General features: G+C 51.3%; 1 protein-coding gene and 1 long non-coding RNA gene across 4 annotated transcripts in view; one reads left to right on the forward strand and one right to left on the reverse strand.

Annotated features, from left to right (window-relative positions):
* Positions 1–7,455, reverse strand: part of ERMAP (erythroblast membrane associated protein (Scianna blood group)) — a 46,916-nt gene extending 39,461 nt beyond the window's left edge. The window contains exon 1 of the mRNA XM_021096912.1: positions 7,344–7,455. The gene's annotated coding sequence lies outside the window, so the exon portion shown is untranslated. The remainder of the gene's footprint in view (positions 1–7,343) is intronic.
* LOC106504280 lies at positions 758–17,796 on the forward strand. 3 transcript variants are annotated; one of them, XR_002345247.1, is made up of 5 exons: positions 758–1,659; positions 6,547–6,646; positions 11,483–11,663; positions 12,387–12,563; positions 12,864–17,796. It is a non-coding gene; the product is annotated as an uncharacterized LOC106504280 (long non-coding RNA). The 3 variants fall into 3 exon arrangements; XR_002345246.1 differs by lacking the exons at positions 11,483–11,663; positions 12,864–17,796 and having other exon boundaries at positions 776–1,659; positions 12,387–12,600; XR_002345248.1 differs by lacking the exons at positions 11,483–11,663; positions 12,387–12,563 and having other exon boundaries at positions 782–1,659; positions 12,864–13,336.

A 19,373-nucleotide genomic window follows, 5' to 3' on the forward strand; every position in this document is an offset into this window, starting at 1 on the left:
CTTTTTAGTCTCTACTTCATTTATTTCTTATCTGATCTTTAATCCTTCCTTCCTTTAACTGAGTTTGGGCTTTTTTGCCCTTCTTTTTCTAATTCCTTCAGATGTAAGGTTAGATTATTGGGTTGATGTTTGTTTGTTTGTTTTTGGCAGGGCCCATGGCGTGCAGTCCCAAGGCCAGGGATCAGACACACACCATAGCAGTGACAATGCCAGATCCTTAACCTACTAGGCCACCAGTGAACTACTCTTGTTTCTGAAGGTAGGCCTGTACTGCTATAAACTTCCCTCAGAGTATTGCTTTTGCTGCATCCCACAGATTGTGGTATGTCAAAATTTCATTTTCTTTGTCTTCAGGGAATTTTTTATTTCTCCCCTGATTTCTTTATTGACTCAATAGTTGTTCAGTAGCATGTTGTTCACTCTCCACATATTTATTATTTTTTCCATACTTCTTCTTGTAGCTGATTTTTAGTTTCATACCACTGGCATCAGAAAAGATGCTTGAGGTATACAGGGTATACAGACGTTCCAGGCCAGGTATCAAATGTATATATATGCCATGCACATGGCAAGTGGACGCTCCAGGCCAGGTTATCAAATCCAAGCCACAGCAATAAACCAAGCCACGGTAGAAACAGTGCCAGATCCCCAACCTGCTGTACCACCAGGGAACTCTGAGAAGTGTGTGTGTGTGTGTGTGTGTGTGTGTGTGTGTGTATTTGTTGTTGTTGTTGTTTTGGCTGCACCCACGGCATATGGAAGTTGCTCATATTTGAGCCACAGCTGCAACCTACACGATGGCCATGGCAACACCAGATCCTTAACCCACTGCACTGGGCTGGGGATCCAACCCACGCTGCCACAGAGACAACGCCGGATTCTGAACTCACGTGCCAGAGAGGGATCGCCTCTGAGACGTGTGTATATATATATATTTTTAATCTCGGCCTTCCCATTTGTCCTGTTATAGTTGAAATATTTTATTTACTTATTTTATTTTAGAACATGTTCATTTCAGTTCTGTTTTCATTTTTACTCCTGACACTGGGATCCTGAGCCCGAGAGCCAGCACAGAAGCGCAGCCCTACTTTCCCTCTGTTAAGTCAAGAGACTCTCAGCTGACCTGTAACTGTCCTCATCTCTAACCGAAACTAAACTTTCATTTGAGGCAGTGTGATATGATTATTATTGTTATAAACAAGGCACAGTTTACACAATCAAAGGCGCATTTTCCCTTTCCAAGCAGTCCTCTTGGGAGTCTACAAATTTATTTTAGCTCTGCTTGCTGTGGCTCAAAACGGACGTGGAAATCCTCTTTCAGAATTGCATCTTTTTCCTTTGAATGTAGTTCAAGTTTTAGAAATAGCCAGAAGTCATTTGAGGCCAAATCTGATCGCTGATGTGGTTTTGGTTTAAGAAGAGGACATCATTGGCTGATATTAAACACGAGACTTTCCAGCGAAATTTGGTTGGTTCAGAGTAAAATGTCTGTAAAGCCCCTGCTGGATCTGGGCACTGTACCGGGGAGCCACTCGCAGCTTCTGTGCAGGCAGTTCTCCCGCAGGATTTCCTAGGATATTTTGATGAACGACAGTGTCAGTGAAATGCGGGTTCAGCACTGAAAGACGGCACCCTGATATGTCCGAGTCCAGGTGTACGGTAAGATTCTTACTTAATATGGTAACTCTGCAGATGACTCACTAGGATGCACAGCCAAGTGAGTTCATCTACAAAGGGAACTTTTTTTTTTTTTTTTTTTTTTGTCCTTTTGCCATTTCTTGGGCCGCTCCCGAGGCATATGGATGTTCCCAGGCTAGGGGTCTAATCGGAGTTGTAGCCGCCGGCCTACGCCAGAGCCACAGCAACGAGGGATCCAAGCCGCGTCTGCAACCTACACCACAGCTCACGGCAACGCCGGATAGTTAACCCACAGAGCAAGGCCAGGGATCGAACCCTCAACCTCATGGTTCCCAGTTGGATTCGTTAACCACTGCGCCACGACGGGAACTCCTACAAAGGGAACTTTTTTGAGTGCCAGGCACTGTGGCAGTCAGCAAAAATATGAAATGTAAACTGAAGGAGCTTAAAATCTAGCGGCACACAGACATATGCATCTAACCATGAAAAACATAAATGGTATAACAGAAATATGACCGGAACGCAGTGAAGAAAAGGAGAGTGCTGTCTTTCCCGTAGAGCCAAACCATAGCATTGGACTTTCATGTTTTAAATCTCATTTTAGATTTAATGCAGTATTTGCCATATACATTGTTATGCAAACTTCAAGAAGTTAGACCTAAGGTCAAGGTGCTCAGGTACCCTAGTTGAGGGAGGAGTGGAAGCAGCCAGTCGTCCTCTGGTGTCCCACCGGGGGTGGACAGCCCAGAGGCAATGCCAGGGGCATGGCTTTCAGGGGGCCTGAGTTCTTCGTGAGGTGCAGCTTTAGGGTTGCATACAATTCTGTTTATTTCCATTGAATTTGGATTTTAGAATATGAAGTGCCATTTGAGTATCAATAGTTGAGTATTTTAGAGCTTAGGGAAAAAACACATAATAAGATCCTGGAAACCAAATGATGCCCTCAAGATGTCAATGTGTCTACTCTAAACAAAGCAAAGGTAGAAGCATTGATTGTGGAAATACAGAATTTCCAGTTACAAAATCCTCTACAGAAATTGGGCGACATGATTATCCTGCTACCAGCTCCACTCTACAGAGACAGAATCTGCAAATTTAAGAACTGCATTAATAAGCCCCACCTCACCACTGGAGTAATTACATCCAGGCAGGGCCGAGGCAGAGGCTCTACCGATTCTGCAGTTTCCCTCGCTTCCAAGGGATTAACCTTAGTGCACAAGTTCACCCACCTGGTAACAGGACTGGAACTCAAACCCAGCCCAGGTTTAGCTTGGAAAAAATTCTGTTCTGTATGACATCAACAACTATTGTCAAAAAAAAAAAAAAAAAATTTGTCCCCAAGGGATTCAGAACCCTGAATAAAGAGGAAGAATAGAGGCTGCTGGCCCTGCTATGGGTTGCTCTGGTTCAAGGCCACATATATCGAGCTCATGCACAACACAGGGACAAGGAAAGGTATTTTTAGTAAGGGTAAGGCAAGGCCTGGCCCAACATGCCGGCAGAAACCCCGCAGAGACCGGGGGTGGGGCTCCTTAGTATCTCCCGTGCTCTAGCTGGAGACAGGCTGCCTCGCCCCACAGAGCGTCTGGAAAGAAGATGTAGGAGAGCGACCACGTCAGGCAGTAAAAAGCAGTTAGTGAGAGTGGAGACAAAAACAGCATGACGACACCTGGAAGAAGACAAGGCAAACACTCAGTTTTTATGAAGCTGCCTGGTGCGTATTTCTGCCCCTACTGTCCCATCCCATCCCTCCTTTTACCCGCAGTGCCTGACACTCAAACCAATGACACACGAGCCCGCTTTTACCAAGTCTGTCTATGGATATAACTAGATAATTATAATCCAATGCAATCTCAGGTTCCATTTGTCAAATTCAGATTCGTCTTAGCCAAGAATACATTTGACTTGCCCAGATCTCGTTAGAAAAAAAAGAAAACTATACTCATAATTGCTGCAGGTTGAGCATGTCTGCCATCCTAAGAAAGGCCAGCTTGCAAGGTGGGCCTGGGGCCTGGAAACGCAAGGTAGAGCTCCCTGCGCTGATAAAACTGCGAGGAGTGGTTCACCGCACAGAGACTGCTTACACAAGCCAGGTAGTTCATGCAACACCGATTTCCTTCTGGGGGAGTCTGGAATTTTGGTAAACGCTAGGCAGAGGGGACCTGAGTGTCCAGCCCCTAAAAACACCTTCAGCACTGAGTCTCTAAAGAGCTCCCCAGCAGGCAGGCAGACCTTCACAAGGGGTGTCACAATTCAGTGCTAGAGAATTGCGTGTCCTGCACGGCTCCACCGGGAGAGGGCGCTTGGAAACTTGCACTCGGTTCCCTCCCGGCTTTACCCCACCAACTGGCCTGTGGCTGATTTTTTTTTTTTTTTTTTTTTTTTTTGCTTTTTAGGGCCGCACCCCCGGCATATGGAGGTTCCCAGGCTAGGGGTCTAACCGGCCTATGCCACAGCACAGCAAAGGCAGATCCTTAACCCACTAAGCGAGGCCAGGGATCGAACCTGTAACCTCAGGGTTCCTGGTTGGATTTGTTTCCACTGCACCACGATGGGAACTCCTCCCTTGGCTGATTTTGCTTTGTATCCTTTTGTTGTAAAATAAATCTTAGCTCTAAGTATGACTATCCTGCAAGTCCTTCTAGAGAATCATTGAACCTGGGAGGGGCACTGAGGGATCCCAACGCAATTCGAATCTCAGATTCAGATTCCCCACCAAAAGGCAAAAGGGCACCAACATTTGTGCAGGATCTACCTCGCACTAGACGTTCTACCAGATGTGGTACACGCATTATTTTTTGTACATTTCACCATTATCCAGTGATTTAGAACTCAGCCTATTTTTCAGAGAAGGAAACAGGAGGTGCAACCGTGTGAGGTCCTGATTCAATCCCATGTCGGCCTGATTCTTAAAACCCGACACTTTCTCTGCCTCAGAAAGCTCAGGAGGAGCGTGTTCCGTGGCATTTCCATGGGAGCGACCGCCCCATGTTCCTCGAGAGAAGTGGGAACATGGGATCTGACAGGAGACGGCTGCTGGGGATAGGAAGCAGTGACAGGAAGGTGCTGGAACTTTGGAACACTGCAGCTTGACAACAGTCATTGATCTGCTGAGTCAATGAGATGAGAGTTTAAACAAGAGCTGTCTTGGAAAAAGGTCTGGGTAGCCACAGGCCAGCTTCTCAGATGTACAAAGCTCCGTGGGGAAGAAGGGACATCACTCTGAAAGGTGACGGCTGCAGTCCAGGTCACAGGACTACACACAGCAGGTATTTTGAAACCTCTCCAGCAGGGCTGCAGTACCGACTGGCGTCAAGTCTGTGAGGTGCCGTCCCCTCCTTTACTCACGCGGCACAGACGATGCAAGGAGGCCACAGACTCAAATCGGCGGTGTCTGCAGGAGCAAAGGACATCGTGGGGGATACTGCTGCTGTGGGATAAGAGAAGGGCAGGTGGAGGGAAGAAGGGGGCTAGAAACTTCCACTTGCAGAACCCATCTGGGCCAGAGGACTTACATATGTCATCTCATTCAATCTCAAGAACCCTGCAAGGGGAGTTGCCATCATGGCTCAGCAGAAACAAATCCAACTGGTGTCCGTGAGGATATGGGTTCAATCCCTGGCCCCCGCTCAGTAGGCTAAAGATCTGGTGTTGCTGTGAGCTGTGGTGTAGCTCAAAGACATGACTTGAATCCTGCATTGGAGGCTGGCAGCTTCAGCTCCGATTTGACCCCTGGCCTGGGAACCTCCATATGCCGCGGGTGCGGCCCTAGGGAGAAAAAAAAATCTGTAAGGCATGGATTATTCGTCTCTTTTATAGATGAAGACAACCGTAGCCAGGTAATCAACTCAATGTGCTGGAGGTAGAACTTGAATTTTGTTTAGCTCCAAACCTAGACTCTTCTCACCCCATTCTGCCTCCGCCATCTGGGACCCAGGAGCCCGTGTCTAGAACGCGAACGGGGTTGCTGGTGCTAATGCGACAGAAGAACGGGTGTGAACCGAAAGGGCTGGGCCAGGGTGGGAACCAGGACCCTGGAAGCAGGGAGTAAAGGCAGGAACGGAGCATCCCGTAGACGTTTGTCTTGTTGACCTGAGCCCACTTCGAAAGAAGAAAAATGGATGGTCTGCGAAGAAAGCCCTCAGTCAAGGAAAACTCGGGGAGCACCTGCTGGGCCCCGCGTGACCAGTCCGCTCGGGGCCGGAACCCCCTCAGTTACTGTGGCCTGGGGAGCACCTGCTGGGCCCCGCGTGACCAGTCTGCTCGGCCCGGAACCTGCTTCCTCGGTGGCCCAGTCCCACTTGCCACACGTGTCGGATTTCTGCATCTCCTCCATCACCCTCATCCGACGAAAAGCCGGTTTTCCTCCTCCCAGTCTCAGTCTGCTGTGGTCGGGTCTCTACGTGACAGTCAGAGTGATCCTTTAAAACTGTCACTCAGGGAGTTCCCACCGTGGCGCGGCAGAAACGAGTCCAGCTGGGAAGCGTGAGGTGAGGCTTCCACCCCTGGCCTCACTCAGTGGATTAAGGACACAGTACGGCCATGAGCTGGGGTGTAGGTCGCAGATGCAGCTCAGCTCTGATGTTGCTGGAGCTGGGGCGGAGGCTGGCAGCTCCAATTTGACCCTAGCCTGGGAACCCCCATATGCCGTGGTCGTAGCCCCAAAAAGCAAAAAAAAAAAAAAAAAAAAAAAAAAGGTTGCTCAGAAATCCCTTCAGAGGCTTCCCATTTGCCTCTGGGATAAAGTCCCTGCCCCGTTTCACTGGCCTCAGTCTGTCACCAGCCCTCTCAGCAGGTCCAGCTCCTTCTGGCTTCAAAACGTGAACTTCTGTTTCCTTTTCTGAACCAACTCTCCAATCATTTGGCTAATCATCTTGCAGATTTCATGTATCTTTTATTTTTTTCCAGTTTTATTGGGATATCATTGACATACGACATTGTCCTGGTCTGAGGTGTAACAACAATGGTGTTGGCATATACTGCAACATGACAACCACAACAAATTCAGGTAACACCCACATCACCTCATATAGTTAGATTTTTTTTCTCGTGGTGGGAACTTTTAAGATCTACTCTCTTAGCAACTGCCAAAGAGATAATACGGTACTGTTATAACTGCAGCTCCCGTGCGGCACGCTTCATGCCCAGACCTTATCTTCTAACTGGAGTTTTTTCTTTTGACCGCTTTCATCTGCATCACATTTAAATGTCCCGTCCCCGAGGACTCTGTCCCACCTGTGAGGCAGTCCAGTCAATCAGGTCGCCCTCTGGCGCCTCCTGAGAGCGCCCTAGAGTTTCACAAGACATCAAAACTATGTATCTTTAGTCATTTCTGCCGCGATTTTTTCGGTGTCTGTCTCCCACATTGCACTGACTGTAAGTCCTGAGGCAGCAAGTGTCTGTCTCGTTTACTAACTTGATCCCGAGGACCGGGCATATGGTAGGTATTCCCCAAATTTCCACTGAACTTAGTAACATCCAACAGATATTCACTGAGCGTCTGCTTTGCGACTGGCACGGTCCTGTGTACGAGGATCATAGGACAAAGGGGGCAGGTTTAGGGTATAAACAGGTAAATACGTGTCAGGTGATGGTAAGGTCTATGCGGAAAGTAAAGCAGGGTGAGAGAGCCAGGGAACTCCGGGGCAGGGGACAGCGACAGGAAACAGTCGCTGGTGCCCCTGGAGGGCAGCACTGCCACTCACCTCCCAGGTAGACCATTTTTTTCCAGTTTTCAGACTCCAGGACCTCGTCGTGTGGGTAGTAGCTCTGGTCCATCATGAAGAGAATCATGAGCGAGGCCATGCAAGACAGGATGAACGTGTTGCCTTTGGTCAGGAGGGAGGTGGAGGCCAAAACACAGGAGGCGTAGGAGCAGGGCAGACCCTTGTATGTGAAGGGAGTGCCTGCCAGGGAAAGAGAGGACGGTGTAGCTGCTTCCCCTGCTCTAAGGCAGCCACGGGAGTGGGCCTTGGGGACCCATCTTTGGGACTTTCCTGCCCCCCATTTCGAATCTCCCCTTCATCCCAGGGCAACGGCCAGCTGTGACGCACTCGGAGGTGATGTGGGGGGTGCCCCCCAAAGGAAAGCAGGCTCTTGGGACCAAGCCTGGGCCCTGGCTCCTAGGAAGCCTCTGTGGAAGGGCTCTGAGATCGTCCTGTCTGCATCTGCGACCCCTTGAGTTGTGCTCCTGGGCAAGGCAGCTACCCGCACCAGAGCTCAGCTTCTCCCTCTGTCTGGGGGACACTAGAGTGTGCTCCCTAGTTCTAGAGTCTGTGAACCCATGTGCTCCGTCCAAAGGTCGCACAACAAGAAAAAGGCACCAGCAGGTCAAGAACCGAGGCCTCCTGCCGCCTGGTCCAGGGCTCTGCCAGTGCAGCCCGCGGTCTCCAGCGGGCCTGGAGCGGGGAAAGGACGGAAGAGGTCTCACAAAAGGCAGGAGGGGGGTCGACTACTGCACCCCAGGCTCCTGGCATCTGACAGCCCCTCCCCTCCATGGCTCCCTAGCTTGAGCCCCAAAGCTGGCTTCCACTCACCAGTCGAATAGAAACAGAGGCGAAAAGCAATCGCTAACACATAGACGGCAGCCAGGAACCCGTTCAGAGGCCCATCCACGCCGAGGAGCAGGGCTGAGGCCAGGCCAAAGGTGGTGAAGACAGCGAAGTCATTCAGCTCAGCTCCTGCTCCAGAAGAGGCCAAGGTTAGAAGAACTTACACGCCGATGTCCTGTACGAGGTCCCCTCTGGTGGGAGAGCTGGCGTGGTGACAAGCAGGGTCCCGCTTGCCAGATCCCTGAGGGCCCAGGGGGCAACAGCTGCTCCCCGGGGTGGTCTATTGATCAAAGACTAGGTTCTCCTTCTGGCTCTGGCTCAAACTGATCCTGTGGCCTTAGGAAGTCTTTCCCCATCTCGGTCTTAGTTTTCCCATCCTTAACCGGCCAGGGTTGGACCACAGCTGTCAACAATTTTATTTGGCCACACCCATGGCACGTGGAAGTTCCCAGGCCAGGGATCGAACCTGCGGCACAGCAGCAACCCAAGCCACTGCAGTAACACCACCACCAGATCCCTAAGCTGCTGCACCAGAAAAGAACTCCACAACTGGAAATGAATTGATAAGCTATGGAACCCTTTTTTCAAGCAGCCTTACATGGAAATATTTTATCATATTTTAAACCAGCTGCTCTGCTTAGAATAATTTTTCTCCTCGCCCCCTTCCCCACTACCACAAACACCACTCCCACTCCTAGATCGGCCCTGAAGAGGGAGGCAGGGCAGATGAGAAAACTGGAAGCCAGGACAAGGACAGCCAGAGATCAACAAGTGAACCAGCAGAGGAGCCAGACCTGGAGTGTGGGGCTCACAGACTCCTGTCCAGGGCTGCTTCTGCTGCGCTCAGGCTTGGGAGCAGGATGACGAAAGCCTGTTGGATGTTAGCGGGTGGGGGAGCTGACCCGAGTAGACGCTCCTGGGGTCGGGGACTAGGAGTCTGAGGCCTGGACTCACCCGATTTGGAGCAGATGTTGAGGTGTCTGGTCACTGCTCCGACAGCCATGTCTAACAGAAAGCTGATCAAAAGCATCCAGGAGGCACAGGAGGATTTTCTAAAGTGCAGGTCAGCAGGCCAAACAGGGTGGCTCTTTCATAGGCTCCACTGGCCTCCCATCCCCAGTACACCCACAGGCTTCCTGCACTAGCGCGCACACACACACACACACACACACACACACACACACACACACACACACGCACACACAACCTTACACGTTCCACACACGCACACCCTGACAGACACTGCTTTACATAACACACACGCACTCGCACATGCTCCCTCGCACGCCCTACACCCCTTCCGGTCTTAAAGGGGTGCTCTGAACCCCCAAGGTAATTACTAAGGCCCCTTCCAACCCTAAATTCCAGGCATATTCGATGCCAGGAGGGTCCTGAGTCCTGGGTCCTAGCCCAGCCTCTGCCACCGTCGTACGGCGAATTCTCAGATCCATCTACAAGCCCCTCTTCCTCCATCTGCAAAGTGAGGAGTTTGTGCCAAGGGATTTTTATTGCAGATATAGGCCTAGTCAGATTCTCTGTTTCTCCTAGCGTGAGTTTTGGCGGCTTATCAAAGCCCTAAGGTTTCATCTAGGCTGTCAAATTTGTGGGCAGAGTTATTCACACTATTCCTTTATCGCAGCTTTAATGTCCACGTAATGATTCCTCCGCTTTCATTTCTGACATTGGTGGTTTGTGTCTTCTCTCTTCCTTGGTTAGTGTGCCTGGATGTTTATCAATTGTATTGATCTTTTCAAAGAGCCATATCTTGATTAGCTATTTTGACAATGTATCCACTAGGAACTTCTAATGAGACAGGTTTCCAGGTTTTGTTTTGTTTTTAGGGCCACAGGTGCAGCATATGGAAGTTTCCAGGCTGGGGGTTGAATTGTAGCTACAGCTGTAGCCTACACCACAGCCACAGCAATGCCAGATCCGAGCCATGTCTACAACCTACACAACTGGTGGCAGTGCGAGACCTTCAACCTGCTGAGCGAGACCAGGGATCGAACTCACATGCATCCTCATGGATACTAGTTGGGTGTGTTTTTGCTGAGCCACAATGGGAACTCCAAGACAAGTTTCCAGTTGTAAATAAAAGGAAATCATATTATATCACCACTACTCAAAAAAAAAAAAAAGAAGAAGAAGAAGAAGAAGAAGCGCCAGGTTTGTGTTTAAGTGATTGTCTTTCTTTTTTCTTTCCTTCTTTTTTCTTTCTTTCTTTTTCTGCCCTGGGGCACATGGAATTTCCAGGGCCAGGGATCACTGCCGAGCCACAGCTTCCACATACACTGCAGCTGCCGCAATGCCACATTCTTATCCTCTGTGCCAGGCTGGGATCAAACGTTACATCCTGGCCCTCCAGAAATGCCACGGATCCCATTACATGACAGCAGGCATTCCTCATTGATTTTTCTTTATTGATTTCTTATTTTCAATTTCCTTGATTTCCTCTCCAATTTTCATCATTTCTTTCCTTCCGCTTACTTACTATGGATTGAATCTGCGCTTCTTTTTTGAGTTCCCTAAGGTGGACACTTACACAATTGATTTTAGACCTTGCTGTTCAGTTTTTTTCTAAGACTATCTTTTCGGGAAGTTGTAGGTTAACAACAAAATTGAGAGGAAAGAGCAAAGATTTGCCATATACACTTGTCTTCACACACGCATAGCCTCTCTCGTTATCAGCAATGCTCACCAGGATGGCACATTTCCGGCTCTCGGTACTCCAAGAATGAACCTACACGGACACCAGGTCATCACTCAAAGTCCATAGTTTATCTGAGGGTTCACTCTTGGGTTGTATGTTCTACAGTTTGGGACAAAAGCATAATGACATATGGAGGATTTTCACGGCCCTAAAAACCCTCTGTGCTCTGTTTACATCCGCCCCGCTGGCAACCACTGGTCTTTTTATTGTCTCCATGTTTGTGGAGACATATTTCCTCCATATTTGCTTTTCCGAAATATCATATAGTTGGAGTCATATAATATGCAGCCTTTTTTTTTTGGCTTCTATCACATAATAATATGTATTTAAGGTCTCCTTTGGGCTTGATAGCTCATTTCTTGTTAACACTGTAAATGATATCCCATTGTCTGGATGTACCACAATTTATTTATGTATCCATTCATCTACTAAACATCTTGGTTGCTTCCAAGTTTTGGCAGTTATGAGCAAAACATCATAAACATCCATGAATAGGTTTTGGACACAGTTTTCAATTCATTTGGATAAATGCCCAGGAGTGTGACTGCTGGATGATACGGTACGGGTATGTTCCGTTTTGCAGGAAACCACCAAACTGTCTTCCGAAGGGGCTGCACCGCTCTGCACCCCCTGGAAATGAGTGAGGGTTCCTGTTGCTCTGCATCCTCGGCGGCATTTGCTGTTGTCAGTGTCCTGGCCATTCTCAGAGATGTGACGTGAAATCTCATTGTGGTTTAAGCTGCATTTCCCTGACGACATATGATGTCGAGTATCTCTTCATATGCTTAAATGCCCTCTGTGTATCTTTGGTGAGGTATCTGTTAAGGCCTTTGGCCCTTTTTAAATTGGTTTGTTTTCTTATTGATAAGCTTTAAGTTTTGTATGTGGGTTGCACCTGCAGTATATGGAGGTTCCCAGGCTAGAGGTTGAATCAGAGCTGTAGGTGCTGGCCTACACCACAGCCACAGCAATGCCAGATCCAAGCCATGCCGGTGACCTACACCACAGCTCATGGCAACACTGGATCCCCAACCACTGAGCAAGGCCAGGGATCAAACCTGCATCCTCATGGATACGAGTTGGGTTCGTTACCACTGAGCCACAATGGGAACTCCTGGACTGTAGTTGTTTATCAGATGTATCTTTTGCAAATATCTTCTCCCAGTCTGTGGCTTGTCTTTTGGTTCTCTTGGTGCAGTCTTTTGCAGAGCATATCTCTTTCCTGATATATGCATTGAACACTAGAAATTTCCTCTTAAGTACTGCATTCACTGCATCTCACAAATTTTGATACGTTTTCACGATTGGTTCAAAATATGTTTTAATTTCTCTTGAGACCTCTCTTTCTAATCCATGTATTGTTTAAAAGTAGTTTAACCATAGATTTGGGGAGTTTCTGGTTATCTTTCTGTTACTAGTTTCTAGTTTAACTCTATGTGGTCTGAGAGCATGCTTTGTATGACTTCTATTCTTTTAAATTTGTTAAGGTCTATCTTATAGACCAGCATGTGGTCTATCTTGGTGAACTTGGAAAGACTGTGTATTCTGCTACGGTTGGATGACGTGTTCTACAAATATCAACTCGACCCAGGGAATTGATGGTGCTGTTCAATTCAGCTACATCCTTATTGGTTTTCTGCTGGATCATCAGCTACTGACAGAGGGTATAGAAATAGCCAAACATGATAACAGATTCATCAATTTCTGCTTTAGCTCTACCTGGTTTTTTTGTTTGTTTTATTTTTTATGGCTGCACCCACAGCATGAGAAAGTTCCTGGGGGCAGGGACTGAACCTATGCCATAGCCATGACCCAAGACACAGCAGTGACAACACCAGGTCCTTAACCCACTAGGCCACAGGGAACTCCTCTACCAGTTTTTGTCTCATGTATTTTGATGCTTTGAATGATTTCCAAGATGTCATTCAGACTCTACATCCAAAGACTTTTATGTTTCTTTCCAGCACATGCTCCCAGACCCCTCTGACAGCAACTACCACAGTCTTGGCCAACCTGCCCCAGGAGGACACACCCAAGTAGCCACCCTGACTGCAAGGCACGGGTGGCCCCGCAGAAGCAAAGAGAAAACCTGGCCACAAACCTCAGCTGCCCCCAAACAACCTTCGTATTTCTTTGTTTAGACTCATAACTATGTGTCTAGAGGGATTTGGGCCCACATCATGGCAAAAAAACTACACTCCAAGATTAGCTTGAACGAAGGAGACAGTTCCACACAGTTCTGCTCTGCAAAGAAGTTCATGGTGTCCTTTTCAGATTCCACGTGTCAGTGACAGCATTTGATGCTGGTGTCTCATTGTCCGATGGACTTCACTTAGCCTGATAATTTCCAGGTCCATCCACGTTGCTAAAAATGCTGGTATTTTGTTCCTTTTAATGGCTGAGTAATATTCCATGGTGTGTATGGACCACATCTTCTGGATCCACTCTTCTGTCGATGGACATTTAGGTTGTTTCCATGTCTCGGCTATTGCACATAGTGCTGCAATGAACATCGGAGTACATGTGTCTTTGCGAGTCGTGGTTTTCTCTGGATAAATGCCCAGGAGTGGGATTGCTGGATCCAATGGTAGTTCTATGTTTAGTTTTCTGAGGCATCTCCATACTGTTTTCCACAGTGGTTGCACCAATTTGCAATCCCACCCACAGTGTAATAGGGTTCCTTTTTCTCCACACCCTCTCCAGCACTAACTGTTTGTAGACTTTTTGATGATGGCTATTCTGGCTGGTGTAAGGTGGTATCTCCGAGTGGTTTTGATGTGCATTTCTCTAATACTGAGTGATGTTGAACATCTTTTCATGTGTTTTTTGGCCAGAATTATCTCATCTTGTCTTATGGATGAGAAACAGATCCAGAGAAGTCACTTGCTAATGGTTATAAAAAAAATCAAACTTAAAAAACAAAACTTAAAAATAAAGAATCAAACAGATTAGGAGGATACCATTTGCATTATAAAGGACTTGTCTTAGAGTTCCTGCTGTAGTGCAACAGGATCTGTGGCATCTCTGTAGCACCAGGACACAGGTTCAACCCCCAGCCCAGCACAGTGGGCTAAAGGATCCAGCATTGCCACAGTTGTGGCGCAGGTCGCAACGCTGGCTCAGATCTGATCCCTGGCCCAGGAACTCCATATGCCACGTGGCAGCCAAAAAAAAGGGGGGAAAAATGGACTTATCTTAACGAGCTGATTTCCCAAAGGCATTGAAATATGACTCAGTTTATATAAACATAATTTGCTTACAACTTTTGGGAGGGCCCATATACATGTCTCAGAGTTTCTAGCACAGTGCTAATTTCAAGTATTCTGCCAGATCATATGCTCTAACTTAAGAATCAAAAAGATTGAATGGTACCCCTGCCTACCCCCAGATTGGACAGAGGCCACCAGAACAGAACCTCTTGATTTTCTCAGAGAGATCAGTCTGGATTTTGCCACAGTCGGAAGGGACCATAGAGGCAACAGTGTGATGTTTTAGACGGAGGAACCGAGGCTCAGAATGTGTCCCAGTCGAGGGCACGCATCAGGCTGGCGGGTGCAGGGAGGCGGGGATGCTGGCCCCTTGACTCCCAACCCACTGCACTCCCTCCTGCCCCCAGCTGATCTGTATGCCCAATGCCTGCCTCTCCAGATCCTCCCTCTGCCCTCATGCCCTTGGCTCCCGCTCTTGGCTAAGAGCCTGCTGGGCCCAGACCTACTTGCAGAAGCTGCAGAAGATGGAGAAGAGCCCCAGGATCATGTTGGCCAGGGACAAGGCATTGGCAACATCCTTCCAGGAAAAGTCACTCATCTGGGGGCGGCTCGGATCTTTGGTCAGGAAGAAACGGGTACACTGACCTGGAGCCCAGGGGAGAGGGCCGAGCGGTTACCAAGGTCGAAGGGCCCCCAAAGAGGCTCCCAGGGGTCCGGTAGTTCTTGTTTCCCTAGACCTCACCCCAGAACTGCACCCTCCCACCACTGTTTCGCTGGCTGGAGTGAGGGCGGCGGGAAGCAGACGGAGGAAGCCCAGGAGGGAAGAGAGAGGGGCTGAAGATGAGCGCCCGGGAAAGGTCCACAGCAAAGCGAGTAAACTGGCACAACCACGGCTCCCCTCTGACCGCACCCCTGCCTCCAGCACAGGCTGCCTCCCGTCCAAGTGCTGACCCTCCCGGCACCCCCAGGAGCCTTTTGTCACAGAGGCCGCTCTCATAAATGAGTCCTCTTAAAAAAAGAAAATTTACCAAGTATTTTTAATACTTTGGGGTGAGCCAAAAACCCTGGGAAGGGGTAACCCTCTCACCCCCACGAGTGGCCCGGGGGAGCGAGGCTACCTGACAGGAGGGAAGCACAGAGGACCGGCCGCAGGCTCAGCCTGTGTCCCGCAGGCCACACTCAGGCCCTCGGAAGGCCAGGGCTGGCTCGGACAAGCCCCACAGCAGCCCAGCACCACCAAGGGAAGCGGTGAGAAGAGAGACATGGGCGCGGCCAGCACGGGACCGTTCACAAGGCACCTTCGCCGCGCTCCCCCTTCCGATCCCACGACTGGGAGACGGAGGTGGGTTTCGCGAATGAGGAACTAACGCCCTGCGAGGTGGGGCTCTGAGCTGAGAGCGCAGACAGGCTGAGGAAACCCTAAGCTTGCCGGTTTGCTTCCAAATCGGGTGCCTCTTTCGCCCAGAGCATAATCTCAGCAGCAGGTCGTCTGTGGGGCAGCGGCCTTGCGGGAGCTCAGACGGCCAGCCTGGGTGGGCAGCCTCGGCCTCCACATGCAGGGGCGGCCTGCCCCGGCCTCCCTAAGCGGCAAGAATGCAGCTGGCCCGGCCCGTTTGCACAGTCCCTCTGGGTCTGTTCTCACTCCAAGACCAAATACGTGCACTCCTTACACACACACTGGGCGTGAAACTTTCTTCTGGAGCAGCAGCCCCAGCGCGCTCTGAAACAGGGAGGCCCCACTGGTTGTAAACTTACTACCCACAAACGGCACAATCCTGAACTTGAGTAAAATACACAGGTTTCAAGGTGCTTTCAGGTCTGTGTTCTCATTTAATCTCCGTTCCTTTTAGAGGCGAGGAAGCTGAGACTCTGCCTCCCTGCAGCCCCTCTGCGGAGCCTAGGCCCTTCTGGACTGGGTAGGAGCTGGAGAAATCATGGTCCGTCCCCATAAACACTCTGCCGCCAAAATGGCAGAGGTTGAGAAGGGGCTACACGGGGAGTTTGGGACTCAGAGTTGATCAGGCAGCACAGTGGAGCTTACTGCTCCCACAGGCCAGCTTCATTTGCCAAGAGGTATCAGGAGCTGCATGGCCAAAGCCACCGGGACTCCTGAGATCTTGTCAGACCAGGTCCCCACAAAACCTAAGACAGGAAGCACTGCTGGCCAGAGAAACCTGAGAGGCGCGGGGGGGGGGCGAAGGGCTGGGTGCACACCCCTCCCCATCAACCCTTCTCTCCTTGCCTGTCCTGAGTCTCAAGGCTGGCCGCAGCAAGACCAAACACTGTGTTCCAGCCTAGCCCACTGCTGCCTGGGAGAGCAGCACCCTAGCTCCTCTGACTCTAGGAGGCAGTCAGCAGGTGCCTGGAACTTGTCCACCAATTACTAGACACACCCCATCTACACTACTTCAGTTTTTTTCATTAATGTTCAACAAATTGTCTACTAAATTATCTCTTTCATTCACAAAGTACTTCCTCTATCACTTTGGAGGTCAAAGAAGACCCAGAGAGGGGAAGAATCTTGCTCACGGTCACATAAGAAGTGGCAGAAAAAGACTTCCAGCTTCACCTTAAGTGTTCTTTCCTGTGTAATCGGGGGTACTGACTGATCGTTGAATCCGTTGTAAGCTCAGCCTGAACAAGGTGCTGGGGGAAGCCCTGGGCCCTGCCTTCATGCAGCTTACGGTCTGTTCAGGACACCAAGACTCATGCACGCATGTGGAGACTTGCAGACTGTTCATGGGGGTAACTCATCTGAGAGACGGGGAAACTGAGGTTTCAGGACAGTTAGGTAACGTGTCCCAGTACATGGTGGAGCCAGGATTGGAACCAGGCCTCCTCCTTCTCAGTTAAAAGCCACTCGCAGCATAAGGCACAGGCCCAGGTGTGAACGCCTGTGGACCTGAGAGTTAGGGCTGTAGAAATTCAGAGAAAAAAGGAACAATCCATTGATTCAGCAAACGCTTGGACTTGGGACACACAGAAGATTAAGACCTGGTCTTATCTCTCAGAAAGCTCAGTCTAGCAGCGGCGGGGAGCCCTGCAAAGCAAAGTGACTGAGGAGGCTGCTAAGGGAACACAGAAGGGCCCCGGTCAGGGTGCTTGGAACAGGCTTCTCAGAGGAGGGGGTCAGAGCCGAGGCTCTGCACAGCAGTGGCTGCAGGACCAGTTCATGCCGCTCCCTGGCTCCTTGGAGGCCATCGCCGGCTCCCCCCGTGCTCTCAGGATGAAGTCCAACTCCTTCACTTGGTGGGCAAACCCTTCGTGATAAAGCCCTGCTCAACGCTCGCCCCCGCCTCCATCGCGCATGGAACCCCTCCTCTGCCCCGCTCTTGCCGGGGGTGGTCCTCTTTGGGGACCCTGACACCCCCCCTCAGGCCTGGAGGTGCGCGCCTCTGCACTGCCACATCTCCTGCTCTCCGCGGGGCACGGGCACGGGCACTCTGATCTGGCAGCGCCTACCTGGCCTTCCTCCTCTGCTGTAGGGGAAGTAACTCCAAGGCCCACCGCGGTCCCCATTGACAACAGAAGGTGTTCAGTGATTGTTATGTTAAATTAACAGAACATTCTGGCGCTTGCCTGAGATCCTCTCCCGGTACCAAATCCCTCAAAGCCTGTCCCGTGTGTCCTGTGATAAACCACCTCAAACGAACTCTTGACAGTCCGGACCCTTCCACACACCCAGCATCCACCCAACGCTTATGACCTTCTGTTTACCAACCAGTTCGCCTGTGAAGGCCTTCTCTCCGCCAGGCCTGTGCGTTCGGGGGGGGCAGAGAGCACCTCTGGAAGCCACGCGTCTGGCAGGAGGCAGATGTGCGTAGGGACAGGGAAGGCAGCGGGGCAAGTGTGCTGAACAAGCGGCTGTCGGGTGGCTGAGGATGGGGGGGACAAAGTCTGGGGGGGGGCTGGGACGTCTTCAAAACTGTGGCATTGACAAAGGGGGTCTCTCAGCATAAGCAGAGGCTTCGCGGGGGCTTCCCGACAAAGGAGATTGCCAGGGGACAAGCCCCGTGAGGAGGCTGCATCCCTGGGACAGAGGGCTGCCTGCAGGCCCAGGCGGAAGGGAGGCCGCAGCAGCGAGAGGCAGCCGGGGGACCGGCGGGGGCGTCTGGGTCGGAGGAGCTGGGAGTGGAGGGCGGCCGCGAAGGCTAGAGGCGGAGGCAGAGGAAACCAGTCCCCAGACGCGGGAGTGAGGGGAAGAGGCTGCGCGGGCAGAAACAGCAGCCGCCGGGCCGCTGGCGGACGAGGCCGAGGCGCGGGGGACCCCGACCTCGCAAAGGGCAAAGGCTCGGCCGCGTCGGTTCCTCGCCCGGAAGCCCTGGCGCAGCATCGGGAGCGCGAAAGCCCCACGCGGAGCTCGGCAGAGACGCGCCCCGCCTCGGCCCCTCCGCATCCCACGCCCCTGCCCCAGAGGCCCGGAGCCGCAGCGGGGAGCCCGCCTCCCGAAAGCGGCAGACGGGCAGCAGGGCTCCCCTTCCCGCCAGCCCTCGCCTGCTGCTCGCTGGGTCCTGCGAGAGCGGCGCCGCCGCCCTGCGCCCGGCGCCAAGGGGGGAGAGCTGGAGCCTGGGCTGGGCCCCGGCCCCGCGCAGCTCTCCGGGGCAGGCGCGCTCCGTGCGGCCGCGGATGCTCACCTGGGGACCAGGCATTCCTGGACGGGGCGAGGGCGCCCTCCTTCCTCGGCTGACTGTGGGCGGATGGGGACCCAGCCGCGGCGAGGGGGGCGCCGCGCGGCCCCAAGCCTCTCGCCCCCGGCTCTTAGCTCACAATCCCAGAGAGGCAGGGAGGGGCCGGGAGCGGGCCTCACCTCGCAGGGGAGCCGCGGACGTTGCAGATGTGCACAGCCAGATGTGCACAGCCAGAACGGAGGGATCGGAGAGGAGGGCGCTCGTCTATCGTTAGGTTCCGACGGTGGGGAAGGGACCCATGCGTGGCGCGCGGGTGTGGACGGGAGGAGCCGCGGGAAGACAGGCTGTAAGGGATGCCGGCTCCAGACGGCGGAGGCCCCGGGAAGCTCCGTGTGGGCAGGGCTCTGGCCATGCCTGGTTCACTGCTGTATCTTTGCGCCTAGAGCGAAGGCTCTGGAATAATGTACCCTCCCACCCCACTGCAGTATTTACTGGATCAAGAACGAGTTGAGTAATTTACACTCAGTCCTGAAAACAGCCAATTTTAGTAGGGAAGTGACACGGTCAAGCTGCTTTAGAAAGATTATTCTGGCAGCCAATGTGGACAAAAGCTCTGTAAGCCTGCGTGAGCCATGAG

Source organism: Sus scrofa, chromosome 6 (genome assembly GCF_000003025.6).
Source record: "Sus scrofa isolate TJ Tabasco breed Duroc chromosome 6, Sscrofa11.1, whole genome shotgun sequence".
NCBI classification, from domain to species: Eukaryota; Metazoa; Chordata; class Mammalia; order Artiodactyla; family Suidae; genus Sus; species Sus scrofa.